The sequence below is a fragment of the Cornus florida genome, unplaced genomic scaffold (genome assembly GCF_030987335.1).
Source record: "Cornus florida cultivar Cherokee Brave unplaced genomic scaffold, ASM3098733v1 CherokeeBrave_3.0.0_Hap2_Chr09, whole genome shotgun sequence".
Lineage (NCBI taxonomy): Eukaryota > Viridiplantae > Streptophyta > Magnoliopsida > Cornales > Cornaceae > Cornus > Cornus florida.
Genome location: NW_026775579.1, coordinates 83,480,160 through 83,496,124, shown reverse-complemented (window position 1 = coordinate 83,496,124; position 15,965 = coordinate 83,480,160).

The window sequence follows — 15,965 nt, the reverse complement described above, 5'->3', positions numbered from 1 at the left end:
TTTCTCGTCCTAGTTATGGCTAGGCGTAGCTTTGAGGAATCGTAGTTCTGATGATTGGCTGTGGATCAAAAATTGAGGAATTTTGATTTAACTTGGTGTTTCCAAGTACGGTTTTGAGAGATTCATTTTATGACCTTGGTTATTGGCATTCTGATGTATGTGCCACTTGGTGGATTTGTATTTGGAGGATTTAGTTATCCATGATAGGGATGAGGATCTGATGTTTGATTACAGTGTAGTCTTGTAGTTGATCTGTTTCAGGGAGATATGAAGGACTTTCGATGAAATGTCTTATTGTGAGGTTTGTTTTGATTTCTGTAGGCATTAACTTGCTTGTCAGGTTTTGGATTCCTGATTAATGTTGTTAATAGGGGTATTTTAAGACATTGGAGATGTTGATTTTGCTGTGTTAAGGATTTAGGGCCTTAAGCATAGCCGTACCTATAGTATTGTTGTCAGAGTTTGGGATTGGCCAGGATGATCCGGCCGGACATCTTTGGACCATATCTCAACTCTCACAAAATGTTGGTCCCCGTAGTACTTTTGGTAATGATCATTTTTGACATTGATGTCATTGGTATCGAGAGGTTTCATGGGTAGACCTAGTGGGGGGCAGGTTATGAACTAGTGCCTTATACTATCATGCTACCGTACAAAATTGTGTGTTGTGGGTGAGTAGTAGTTGCCGTCGATGCTACCTTATTGACGAGTAAGTGTGGACGGGTACTAGGTACTGTCGTTGCTACCACACATTTGAGTGCGTCGTGGGCGGGTTTTGGTCACTATTCGTACTGCCACGTTGTGTTTGTTCTGTACCCTAATTTGATACGTGATTATTTTGGAGTCTTTTTTGGTGGATGTGTTTTAGATCCGTTTGATGGTTGTCAGGAGGGATGCTTTCGGTTGTTGTCTTCCGTTCCCTTGTCTGACCTTGGGTTCTGTGTGTGAGTTCTGACTTGTTGTATGGTAGCGTAGTCATTTTCCCTTTGAGAAGTTGTCTTGTCATGAGCACGTGGGTGCAAATGACACTGGGTTATGGGGTTCCTTTCAACTTTGAGGTCCCTAGTGTAGCGTGTTGTGTGGGATACTCGGAGATATACTCTATGGTGTTCCTTGTTTCACCTTTTGTTGGTTAGGGCTGGATTTCGGGGACGAAATCCTTTTTAGGTGGGAAGGTTGTAATGACCCGGCCATTTTCCTTCCTTTCCTTTTCTCAGATTTTCATGGATATTTTTTTTCCGTTGATCTTTTCCTTTCTGAGTTCAGTTTCTCGTCACTTAGTGTCATCTTGAGTACTCGGGAATGGTTTCTGAGACTCTTTTCGGTGGATTGACGACTTCCTTTGAGGACCGAGTCATTTTCACATTTTCACTTTTGTGACACTATTCACTTTCGTCTTTTTCTCGGTTGTCACCTTGTTAGCATAACCTCACTTTTCGTGTTCGGATTTGATTCCGATTTTGCATGCATCCACGATATTTAAATTCCATGCTATGTGTATTTACACTTTTGTAGAAAAGCATGCTAAGTGCTTACTTTTCTTGTAAAGGATATAGATGCATGACCATTTTGTAATTTTCTAAACTTTAGGGGTTTTGTGTAATTACTGTCAAGTAATTATTTTTCGTCTTAGGGACCATTTTGTAATTTAATTTGGAAGATATTTTCAAAAAGGATTTTTTTGCAATTTTTAGAAAGTGTGGCAAGTTTCACACTCTCATTGGTCCACTTGTTGACATGTGTGTGGAAACACTTTGAGGCCTTGGATGAGGACATGTGGAGGGTGGAGATTTAACCACTTGTTGGCTTAGGATTGGTGCACTTGTTGGCTTGGATGGTTGACAAATGGAGGCTTGAGATTTAGCCTAGGATGGAGCCTTGGATTTGTGATAAGTGTAGGCTCACAATTTGATCTTGCATTAGTGTGTGTGTGAGAGGTAGTGTAAGAGCACATAGTGAGTGGAGGATCTCTATCCCTTCCACTCACATTTCATCTTCATCATTTTTCATTTCCTCCATCTTTTGTAAAGAAAACCCTAGCCTCCATGGATAGAGCCTAAAGCTTTAAGCTTTGACCTTGATTTTTGAGAGCCTTCCATTGATTTCTAAGCTTGAACTTGGGAATACACTTTGTTCCCCTCATCTTCCTCTTCATAACCCTAGAAGGGTTTGCCATTTTGTGTTGATTTTGCCTTGGATTCTAGATAGACACTTCTCTAGTGAGGTAGGGAATGTTATAGGGTTATATGTTTGTTGTCTTGCATGTTTTTGATGCTTATACAACTTGTATGCATGTAGTGTATTAATTTGAGAAATTATGATTAATGGTAGTTTGCTTATAACTCATTTTAGACTTGGTAAATGGCAAGGCCATGAGTTGATCTTTGATATATATTAATTTGGGTTGATTTAGATGAGTTTTCAAATCTAGAGATTAAATGGATTTAATTTGGTTTAAATTCTAGTAAATTGTGTTTTGCTTGTAATCCATCTTAGACTTGATATATGGTATGACCATCACTTAGTGCTTGATATAAATTAATTTGAGATCATTTGGACAACTTTGAAATCTAGAGATTTAATTGATTTAAATTAATTAAATTCTATTTAATGATATCTTGCTTGTCTTGCACTTTTGATTTGATATATGTAAAGACCATGGTATGTTGCTTAACATATATTAATTTGAGGTTATTTGAAATCTAGAGAATTTAATCACCTTGTTTAATTAAATTTTATCAAATGGTTCCGTGGATCTATTGGTATTTTAGAAGTTGTTTCTATATTCAAATCATGGACTTGAACTTGTTATGTATTCACTTGATTGTGTTTTAAACATTGGATAACTTTGTTGTTATATTTATATTCATGAGAACATGTTTTCTTTATAGAATATATTGATGCCATGTGTAGTGAATTGCACACTTTGTAATTAACATTATGTATGTCATTTTAGAATTGAAACTCTAAGGCATGGATTGTGTGGTTTCAACCTACTTGTGCATGGAAGTTGTTTTCATGCATTATATAAGTTATGTATAAGTTGTGAACTTATTTGGTTTAATTTTGGAATCTTAGAACATTGTTTAGTTGAGATGGCTAGGGTTTGGCTCTAGTACAGGGACGTGAGTCCTTTAAGTAATTGAGATAGGGCGCACTTAGGGTGGTCTTCCCTGCGGGTTAGTGCCCGGAATAACCATTGAGGTCTCGGCAGAATTCTGAGCGTAGATGTCCAAGTCTTCCATTATTTGTTTTCGCATTCAATTCCAAGTTAACAATCATGTTTATATTGTAACTTGTGGTTTTAGTTATTGGCGATTTTGATGTTGTTAAGTACATCCATGAATATGATTTTAATGAATCATTTTTATGTTGTTAAGTATATCCATATATTTAGTTGATTTCACACTTTTAGATTTCTAGTTGATAACCTAGAGAACCTATGTCTTGATGTGTGGTATTAGATATTCTAATTATGCTAAATTGTTATATTTAGTTGATGTTGCATTTTAGACTTCAAGTTGATTACCTTGAGAATCTATATGTTGTTGCTTTATGTAAGCATGCTCCTATGTAGTTGCTTTGTGTAAGCATGACCCTATGTTGCTAACATTGCATGAATGAGGTGATTGATGCTAGAAATGATCCTAGGTAGCTAGGATGCTCCTTGAGTCTCACCCTTGACATAGACGTTAGGTGGAATAAACCACAATAATTAAATCATGCAAACTTGTAAAACGTAGGTCGATGCATGCTCATTTCCTACGAGTAGCTTTATGTTACTCACCCCTATGATACTGGGGCATATTTTAGGTACAAGAATCAAGGTTGCGATTCTCGTCATGCTTGGATGATTGGTGAACTTGAAGATTTCCATTTCTTGTAAAGGTTGGCTTAAAAAGCCACTTGTAGCCTTATATGTCAAAATATGTATATTTGAATTTAAACATGTAATGTGTACATGAGTGCACTCCTTACAATGTATTAGACATGTATAAGATGAGGCCGGAGGCCAATGACATGTATTTGTATTCTATGTAGTTTTGACTTTATGGTATATTATGAAAATATTGAAAAATGTCAAGTTGTTGTCTCACTAGGTTTGCATCGGTCGTTTCCAGGAGCCGCGGACCATTCCCGCATGCTCAAAATTACTTATTACGTTTGCGTGCATATTCTTTTCAGCCTAGAAGTGTATTTGGAGTCAAAAGTATGTTTGGTGCAAACTTACATTTTTTGCCGTTTTGAGCCTAAATTGAGCATAAGGGCATTTTGGGATTTTCACATGAAAAAAAAGTTTTCTTTTGGCATGGTTGGTTAGAAAATATGATTTTGAGGGTAGTTTCTTCTTTGTGTTTTTCTCAAAAAAGCTCAGAAAGTCCTCAAAATTGCATTTCAAGTCAGCATTTCAGGCGCAGCCTACAGGAGTTCGAGCGCTCTAAATAGGGAGTTCGAGCGCTCGAACTTTGGGCAGATTTCTTAGGGCAATTTTTAGCACTCGAAGTCCTTGTTCGAGCGCTCGAAGTACTGTTCACGGGTGTGTGTGTCTTGGTTCAGCACTGCACCTCCGACTTCAAATCATCATAACTTCTTCGTTTTAACTCCGAATTGGTCCATTCTTGAGTCTAAATTGATCACGTCGAAATAAGCTTTCCAATGGTACTAATTAGAGCTTCAGATTCTTCTTGTATTTCAAGTTATTCAAGGTTTAGTAAGGTAGTGTCTGTTTTTGGTTCGAACCGGGATAGGGTATTCCTTCCTTCGACTTCAGAACTTGATATCTTTGCCGTCCGGACCCCGAATTAAGTAATTCTTGAGTCTATCTTTATTAATTTTTCATTGTCTTTCCAATGGTGTGCACAGTGGCACCCATTTTATGGTGGAATGACCATTTTGCCCCTAGGTTCATTCTTTTCCGTTTTTGAAACGTTGCTTCCGCATTTTCTTCCTTTGGGTTTCGTGACCTCATTGAGGGTCACATTGGTGTCTTAGAGGAGTGTTGTATCTCTAGAGACCATTTTTCTATCTTTTCCTTCCACATTTTGGATCCATTTTGGGTCATCACAGGACACATTGGGTTGAAAAATCCATGGTCGTCACAGCGTGTGTACGTGTGCTCACACTCTAGCGTGTGTGAGGGGCGCGTGGGAGTGTGGAAAAGTGTGTGAAAGCGCGTGCATTGTGTGTAGGAGAGTGTGGAGGCATGTGGGGGCGCGTGAGACGCCGTTTACGTTCTGAAAAGTTCTTGTGGGGTCCGGTGATGTCCCAGAATTAGTTTCAAACTTGCTAATGTTTAAATTAATCATTAGAGGACGTATTTTAGGCATTTGAGGGCTGTAGGATGCTACTATGATATTTAGTTGCATTTAATTGGTTTAATTATAATTAATTAATAAATTGGTTATGGAAAAAAGTGTATATATATGTGTGTGTGTGTGTGTGTGTGTATGGATTATTATGGAAGGTGTTGTACATATATTTATATTAAATAATATATGTGGATATGTATATCATTTAAGATAATTAATATTATAAATTTCATTTTGTATATCGTGGTTAACAGTGAGTGTGATTGATTTAATCATAATAGGCTGGATATTAAATTAATGTTATACTTTTAATATGCATGGGATGTCTATGTATAATTTGGTTTATTGTTAAATTTAAAGTTGGTACATGTTTGAATTGTAGGCATGGATGAGTTGCCAAAGACATAAATATATGGGCTAAATATTTGTATGAATGAAATACGTACATAGGAAGCATGGATAAGTTGTTAGTTTAATAGTATAAATATATATATACTTGTGGAGGCATGGTTTAGTTGCCAATGTATAAATAAATATATTTGTGGAGGCATGGTTGAATTGTCAATATATAAATAAATATACTTAAAGAAAGCATGGTTGAATTGCCAATATATATATAAATATATTTATAATGGCATGGTTGATTGCCAAAGCGTAATTAAATTACTATGTGTTAGATGATTAAAATATCATCTATGGTTATTGTATGTATAGGTTGGATTAAGATTAGATATTCTTAAATTAGAATAGTCTAGTACTTATAAGTTAGTGTATTATTTTATACATTTTAATAAAATAATACTGGTGGAGACATGGATGTTCTGTCAAAGCTTGAATTTTGGAAATGTGATTTAAATGATTTAAATTTACTATTGGCTTTTGGATTAAATATAATTTTTCTTTGAATTATATTTTATTATTCAAATGATTAAATAATTATTTAAAATGGAGTTAAGGTTAAAGGGGTTTCTCTTTAAAAGAGAAGGAGTTTTGAGTTGGTTTAGGTGTGATTATGTTTGATCATGGTTTAATGGTTTTGAAAATTAATGAAACTATTAATGGAAGGGAAGGTTCACTGTATATAATTATTTACACATATGCGTATCATTGTTAATTAAACTTAAAACTTTGTTAGGTTTGGTTTTGATCAGAGATGATCCACTTATTGGTTTTTCAAAGGTCTGGTAGAGAGAACTTGCTCGTAGGGTTTAACCCACAATTTATTTTTCAGGTTATTAGAGGTTCCAGTCTCGAGGTTGAGGATCCGTAGCTGGGAGACTGTTATTCATCTATTTATCTTATGTACTTTTAAGTAGTATTGGATTATTGGATAATGTTTTAAGGGGTCGTTGAGTTACGGGATTCTCGAGTTGTAATTGTTGGAGAATTATTAATTAATATTTATTTATTAGTTTTCTTCAATGGTTTATTTATTCTTTATTATTCATCTTTGTATTATGTGCTTGTTTAAATACTTTAATTGTTTTGATATCTCTTAATTTTGTGCGTGGATTTGATCAACTCGTGTTTCGAAATTAGGGGGTATCACAGTAGATTTCGAAGACGAAATGTAATATCCCTAATTTTAAAAGGATAGTCCTGGTATTTTTATTTTTGGTTTTATTGCATTTTTGTTTAACTATTTGATTATTTGCTGATTTATTTGATGGTTTTATTATTTATGTTATTTAATTGTTTAATTGTGTATTTAAATATCATTATGTGTTTGATTGGTTGTTTAATTGCATTAATTGATTAATTGTGTTTTTGTTTTCATTAATGGATTATTTGTATTTTTATTTTTCTTTAAATTGATTAATTGGAATTACTTGTTTTTAATTGGTTATATGGTTTATTAGTTGAGTTAATTGGTTTCAATTAGGGTTTTACGTTATAATGTTACAAGTAGGTTATTTTCTTTTAAGAATCATGTATGGGTCGGATATGGTTCAGTTTAGGGTTTTAATTGGAGTTAGGTTTTTTGTTGTGCCTGTAAGTATACTAGTCTGGAACAAGGGTTGGAAAAACTTTATTCACGTACCAAAGATATAGAGAGAAACATAGAGCAATTGTGAGAAAAACAGAGCAATTGCAGTGAGGGTTTCGGTTGTGGATTAAAAGTCAGACCAAGGAGAAGGGAAGGTTGAGTGGTAGAAGGTTGAGTTGACAGTAAACGGACGTTGTCGGAAAGCATAGGAAGACGGCGACAAGGTTTTGTTTCCAAAATTGCGTAGGCAAGTTCTTTTCTTCCTCTCTCCCATTGGCCTGTGTTCTGTGCATACCTAGATGATCTCTTGGATTTTAATGGAATATTAATTGAATCTTACATGCATAATATATGTCAACTTGATCATCTGCATGTGTTTAATTTTGTCTGAAATAATTCGTGCAAGTTTGGTGTTCGTCGTATGTTTTTAAAACTTACAAATTGGTACTGTTTTAATTGTTGTATTAATTCTCACTGTTATAAACAAAGGACTAGGATGATACTGGATATATATTAGACTGTTAAGATCAGTTTTAAGGAAGAACATAAGGGTAGGAAGAGGCCGGAGATGAAACAGATGATTAGAAACGGAACAGAAGGGGATCAGTGCTCTCAAAGAAGGAGAGAGCCGGCTCCAAGAGGTTGGGAGCCAGCTCCTCTCTTCAAAGAGCTTGCTCCATGGTGCATTGAGCCTGCTCTGTGGTTTTGAGAGCAGGCTCCTTTGTGTTGATGCATTCCGGAACTGTTTTGAGCACTGTTTTGGACATATTTGGTATTTTGGATTGTTTCAAGGACTGGACTGAAGATTTTAAAAGTAATTTCATGAGATTTTAAACTCTCTAATTGCATAATTTGATCCGTAGTGCAAATTGAATGAACAGTATAAAAATAAGCAACTTTGCACGCTGTTAACGGATAGGAAGGATTAAATTGTTTAATCTTGTGTTAACAATTTAACGGACTGTAGCATGGACTCTAAACATGATATTATCTTGTATTAAAACCCACAATGTATAATTTATCTTTATATGGTAATGGTGTTCATAGTGTGGAAGTTTTAAGCAATGTCGCACACTGTTGACGGATATAAAGTATTTAGTTGCTTAAACTTATTTTAGCAACTTAGATGACTTGAGTATAATTTCTAAATTTGTTTTAGATGCATAATAGGGTCTTTTATGTATTAGATTTTGTTATGCTTCTCTTGGATTTTTTTTTAAGAATTATTAAAATTATATTTTGTCAATACATGGAAGTTAACCTGGATTTTAGTTGAAGAATTATTAACTTATGCTTTGTCAATTATCTGGATTTATGTGTTGGATTATAATTGCTGAATTATTACATTAAATTTTGTCAATTATCTAGATATTGTGGATTGCATGCACCGGTATGGGACGGTGGCATACTTGGGATGGTTTAGCTCAAAACGCTAAGACCTACCTTATTGGAATAGGGAAATGGATTGTAAAAATTGAATCCTACTTATATTTAGGTCAGATCAACTGAGTAAGTTGAGTGACTACATGGATTAATTAGTGTTTGAAGTTATGTTAGATCAACTGAATAAGTTGATTGACTAACTGAATTATAAATCTTATGTCAGATCATTATATAATGAATGACATACTCTGGATTTGGACGGACTTTAAATATATGGTTATGGTACCACGAGATGAGCTTGAGTCTCAGGCTCGTTGGTTAGGGTGCGTATATGCATGGGATATGTGATACCCCCGGATTTCCAGATGCGGGTTGGCTAGGCCCATGCTCGATTACCCAAGGATATCAAACCAATTAGAAATAAACGAACACAGAATACAATTAAGATAAACAAGAATAAATAAAATTGCTGAAAAGAAACTAAAATGATAATTATGAAACTAAAACCTCAGAATAAATTTCCATTAATAAATAAACTCTTCTGATACAACTGGTCCTCCACGAATACAACTCGGGAATCCATCTAGTGGACCCCTATTCAAAACCCAACTGAAGTTAAACTAAACTAAACAAGGAAATCCAAAACTAAATATAAATAGCAGTCCTACGCAGTCGTAAGAGTAAGTAACCGTCTCTGCTTAGCATAAATAAGCTCTAAAACTAGAATCGTCCGATACCTGAAAAATAATAGTGGTTCAGGCCCACGAACAAGTTCTATTCTAACTACAATCCAAACAAAGACCCGATACGCAGATACATCCTAGATATCTCAACTATATCTATATAGTCCGTAAATATATATATATATCCACACTATAGGACTATTACTAGACTACAATAAGGGTCTCAACCTGAATAGAAGGCAATATGCAAAAATGCACCCAAAGGTGGTCATGAGTACCTAGACCTAACAGAGTGTACCTCAACCATCATAACCAGTTATGCATCCCAACGCATATACGCTCCCTAACCATCCTGAGACTCAAACTCATATCGCGGTATCATAAATTATATATATAAATTTGCATCCAAATCAATGTAGTGCCGCTCAACTATTCATTGCTAAGACACGACATAAAATTAGGATTTAAATGTTTTAATTAAACCCATTTCCTTCCTAATACAGAAATATAAATAAACATCCAATATGTCGTTCAATTATTCTAGTTGACAGGACATACAACCATGTAGGATTTAACTATTTTAGTTAATCCATTCCATATGTATGAATAGGTAGGAATTAGCGTTTTGATCTAATCCGTCCCCAATATGCCACCGTCCCATACCGGTGCATGATAAGCGCCGAATATTGCATATTCAAGAGCCCTTATTTGCATTAGTTAAATCCATTATTTTATCATATTGCATATTCTTGCTTCATTTGCATGCTTTTGTTTATTTTCAGGTTGGTTCCCCAAAAAGAGTTAAAAGAGATGCTTTGACGAGTTCTTAAAGAATCAAAGCACGCCATTGCCAGGGACCTTCATTTTGGCCAAGATTAATGATCCATGGGACTCATGACGCTCTATGCAAAAAGTTCTAGGAAGAATTACCGCGTCTTCGGGCCCAGCCAAATCATTTCAGGTTGCAAGTAGCAAATTTGTGCAAGGCTGTAACAGCGCGGGCGCCGGTTCATTTTCCATTAGATTTTGTCCTCCAATTCTGAACCTTTGTATGTGTGAATTTGGTCTTTAGTAAAACATGAAATATGAAGGGCTATGAGTCTGCTTTCCATAGACATAAAGTTTGCCTTATTTGAAGTTTGGAGCAAAGAGTTATGTCATTTTTACCAAAGGTGCGCAGAATAGCCTGGCAGCAGTGAAGTTCAACATTGCTCTTCATTTTAGACCTACCAAACTTAAGAACTGGACTTCTATTAAAACATGGCATACTTAGAGCTTTGAATTAGCTTCCCAAATCTTCAAACGATTCATCATTTGGAGTTTGGAGCAGAAAGTTATGGCTATTTTACCAAAGTAGTGCAAAGCAGATCAAGTGGAAGACTACAAGCTGATGAAATTTCGAGCGCTCGAAGGGCTTACTTCGAGCGCTCGAAAATTGGGCAGAATGCTCTCCAGGAACCATCATTTCAGCCCACTTACACCTTGATTCCCTCAATTCTAATTTACATCTTTATGAATTGGTTGGAGATGTCTTTTGGTAGGAAAAGAAGGGCCTTGTTTGGTAGGGTTTGGTGGACAAGATGTCTACAAGGTGGGGGGAACCACACATAACATATCATATATCATTTTGCAAGATTTTTGGGGAGAGAGAGAAGAGGAAGATAGAGTTCTTGTGGCTACAAAGAGGGAGCTCAAAAATGGAGGGATCTTCCAAGCTTCTTCCTTCTTCTAGGGCTTCCATAGGTAACTAATTCTTCCTCTAGGGAGGTGATGAAGCCCCTCCCTTGTAAGCATGATCTAGTATAGCTCTATTTTGGGGATTACAATGTATTTTCTATGGTCTTTTCATAACCAAGAGCACTTCATTTGTTGTAATGAATGTTGATATTTGTATGGATGATTTCTTTAAGTTGATTATCTTGTTTTAGATGATGTCTTATATTAATCATATTGCTTGAGTTTTCATGGTGAGAATGGAGACAAGGTTATAAAATGGTTTAATGGCATGTTGATAAGTACTTTGATAGATCGTTGCTTAGGTGATGCCTTTGATGGTTTATGCTTATTTCTTACCTTCATGTGCTTCATCATTTTATCTAGGGCTTAATAATCTTTCATTCAAGTAAATGTGGTTAAGCTACACCTTAGTTAGGTAGTCTAAACATGTTCACCCTTGATGGATCATGCTTGCTTGAGATTTAATGTACATCTTGTTGATTATATGGCAACTATGTGTTGTTATATATTTCTTGACCATCATATATTATTTTCCCCCCAATTTAGCTCTAATTTAGCATGTGTATAGGGATGGAGGCGGATTCACTTCCCTAGTCCTCTTTACTTGTATTTCATCTCCTTTAAATTCTTGAAAGCTTTTATTTTATGCATCTTAATTTCATAGCTTAAGTGACAACCAAAAAATCCTCTATGAACACCTCGTATCATTCTAAAAGGACTCTAGACACTTAGGTTGCCATAGATTAGTGCAGTCCCAGTGGTTCGACTTACCCGACCAATAGCCCTATTTTACAATGATTCGTGCTATTGCGAAGGTTGATTTATTATAGATCGAATTCTCAACCGATCAATTTTTGGCGCCGTTGCGGGGGACTGCAAACGGTTTAGCAACCCAAGTCTTAGGGTTAATTTTAGTGTGATTGTTAATATCATGAATAGTGAATATTTCTTGTGTAGTTTGACCATCTTGTGTTGTAAGTGAGATTCTAGGGACTCGAAGTTTGCCGAGGGAAAGCTAGCTAATTTGTAAGTCTAGAGGACCCCAGGTAAGTCTTTTGACCTTCTAGTTTCGACATTGTGAATATTGTGCATGTGTTAAACTTAGTGATAATTTAGTTTTGAAGCCCTTGTTGAGGCTATTATCTTGTTTAAATTTCGTGTACAAGCATCGGTCCTTGTCGTGGCCATTTAAATTCTGTCTGGATAATTGAGGAGAAAGGGAACATTGTATGTGGAGTTGATGATGATGAATTATTGCGTTGATTGCATTATGTATTGTTGATGTTTGGCCGTAGGTCATTTTCCTTACCAACTCTTGACTCACCAGCTGACATAAATTCACTTGAAAGAACTCTTAGACGAAACCTTAGGGAATCTTCTAGCGTAAGAGAACTTGAAATTAAATTTAACACAATGGCTAAAAATGTAGGAAATGTCAGAAGTGAGGGAATTAATAATGATAGGGTCGAAATTCCAAATGTAGAGCCAATGACTCTCAGAGACCATTTCATCCCCACCACCTATGCTTCACCCTCATGCATAGTGATGCCAAACATCGATGCGGCTCAATATGAGATCAAATCAAGTACCATTCAAATGCTTCCATCTTTCCATGGCTTTGATAATGAAGATCCATATAAACATCTTGATGAGTTCCTTGAGATCTGTTCAACCATCAGGTTGCGCGGTTTCCCTGAAAATGCACTCCATTTGCATCTTTTCCCATTTTCCTTAAAAGATAGGGCGAAGTATTGGTTGAACTCCCTTGCTACAAATTCCATCACTTCATGGGCTCAATTACAACAAGAATTCCTTAAGAAGTATTATCCGGTGAGTAAAACTAACCAAATGAGGCGTTCCATTCTTAGCTTTTCTCAAACGGATGGAGAACAACTCCACGAGACTTGGGAAAGCTTATAAGATCTTCTTAGAAAATGTCCACATCATTTGATTCCAAAATGGCAATTAGTGCAAGCTTTCTATGCTGGCTTGACCGAACCCCATAGATTCATGGTTGACTCTTCTTGTGGTGGGATGTTCATGTCCAAGAATGCGGATGAGGCTTAGACCCTACTAGAGAATTTAAACAAAAATTCACTTCAACATAATTCTCGTAGGGCTCCGACCTCAACCAATGCAAAGAACACCAACCCTTGTCAACCAAAATCAATAAGGGAAGAATCATCTCAAGTGGATGCCATAGCTCATAAATTCTATCAATTGATGGCACCACATCTCTTTCCTTCATTATCTCAAAATTTGGCAAGTTCGGTATGCTCATCATGTACTAGTCCATTCCATCTCACGGAAGATTGCCCTACATCGGAGCAATTTTCTAATCCAAATCAAGAGCAAGCTAATGCCATGTTCTCAAGATCTGGGAATAATCCATATTCCAATACCTACAATCCGGGTTGGAGAGATCATCCAAATTTTTTGTGGAGGCAACAAGCCCCACAAAATTCCCAATTCCAACATCAAGGGTATCAAAATCAACCTTCTTCTCAATATCAAGGTAGACCATTTCAAGCCTCTTCAAGCTACCGACCTCCGTACAATCCAAATGTCTCCAATCAACCTCCGGTGTACCCAACTGATGAAATTGTGGCTGCAAACAAGCAAATGATGGAATCATTAAACAAGAAAATTATGGATTCCAATAAGCAACTCTTGACATCTTTGCAGCCTACTCTTCAAATGGTTCACTTTCATACTCAATCCATAGCTAAGCTTGAAAATCAAGTGGGCCAAATAGCTAACTCTGTGAACCAATTGCTTCAAAAGGACAAAGGTAAGCTTCCCGCTTAACCATTTGAAAATCCTAGAGGGATGCATGCGATTGATGAAACCCCTCCATCGAGTGAGTCGAGTCATGAGCATGTTCAAGCAATCACCACCTTTAGGAGTGGTAGAGTGGTTGACAACAAGGTTGATTGAGACAAAAATGAAAAAGAACCTCCTTTGCAAAATCCAAATTCAAGCTCTTCCAATCAAATTCCAAGCTCTTCTCATCCAAATACCATTCACGGAAATCCCACACATGTTAACCCAAATGTGGAAACTACTTATGAGCCAAAAGCTCCGTTTCCTCAACGTCTTCAAGAGTCAACACATATTGGGAACAAGAATTGTAAAATTCAAGACATGTGGGAAGTTTTTAAGCAAGTGAAGATCAACTTGCCCCTCTTGGATGCTATCAAGCAAATCCCTCCCTATGCAAAATTTCTTAAAGACTTGTGCACTCAAAAACGCATTTTTAAAAATCATTTGCCAAAGAAAGTGAGGTTAACTGAAAATGTTAGTGCTATCATTCAGCACAGCACTCCTCCAAAGTATAAGGATCCAGGTGCCCCCACAAAATTGAGAGGGCCCTCCTTGACTTAGGAGCTAGTGTGAATTTAATTCCATACTCAGTTTACTTACGTCTTGGTTTGGGAAATCTAAAGCCGACTTCTGTGGTTTTGCAACTTGCCGATAGATCGGTCAAGCATCCACGAGGCATTCTTGAGGATGTTATCATCAAAGTGGACAAATTCTACTTCCCAGTAGACTTTGTGGTTCTTGACACGGAGCCGGTCCATGATCCAAAAAAACACATTCTCGTGATCCTTGGTAGGCCATTCTTAGCTACGGCAAATACATCAATTAATTGCCGAACCGGGGTAATGGACATTACTTTTGGAAATATGCAAGTCAAACTCCACATCTTTCATACAACTCAACATCCTTCCAATGAGGATGATTGTTTCCTTGTTGATGTCATTGATGAAGTGGTCGAAGAATCTCTCCCTTCATTCTAAGCAAGGACCCCCTTGAAACTTGCATGTCTCATTTCGACTTCTCAAACTTTGACATTGATCAATCCATCCAAGAAGTTAATTCTCTGCTTGATGTTGATGCTATCATGGATATTCCCCCTTGAAAAATTCCAAAAGAGCCGCTTCCTCAGCTCTTCACTACTCCTCTGGTTCCATCTCTGAAATCTCCACCACAACTTGAGCTTAAGCCGCTCCCGGCCGATCTCAAGTATGTATTCCTTGGTTCAAATAAAACTCTCCCGGTCATCATTGCATCGGACCTTCTAAAGGACCAAGAAACCAACCTTTTAGCGGTGCTACAAGAGCACAAATAAGCTATTGGTTGGGCAGTGGCTGACTTGAAAGGAATTGACCCCTCCATTTGTATGCACCGCATTCATATGGAGGAGGACGCAAAGCCTACTAGAGAGGTTCAGCGTCGGTTAAATCCTAATATGAAGGAAGTGGTAATGAAGGAAGTGATAAAATTGCTCGATGCGGGAATCATTTACCCCATCTTTGATAGCAAGTGGGTAAGCCCCACATAAGTTGTTCCCAAGAAATCCGGTCTCACCGTTGTTGAAAATTCAGCGGGTGAGCTCGTGCCACAACGAACCACCACCGGGTGGCGTATGTGTATTGACTACCGGAAGCTCAATTCGTCAACTAGGAAAGATCATTTTCCACTCCCATTTATTGATCAAATCCTAGAAAGGCTAGCCGGCCAAAGCTACTATTGTTTTCTTGACGGTTATTCTGGCTATAACCAAGTGACAATTGCCCCCCAAGATCAAGAGAAAACAACATTCACATGTCCCTTTGGAACTTTTGCATATCGACGCATGCCTTTTGGGCTATGCAATGCTCCGGCAACGTTTTAAAGGTGTATGATGTCCATATTTTCCGATATGGTTGAAAAATTCTTGGAAGTTTTTATGGACGATTTTTCCGTCTTTGGTTCCTCATTTGATTCTTGTCTCGAAAATTTATCTCTTGTGCTCCAAAGATGCAAGGAGACAAATCTAATTCTAAGCTGGGAGAAAAGCAATTCATGGTCCAAGAAAGCATT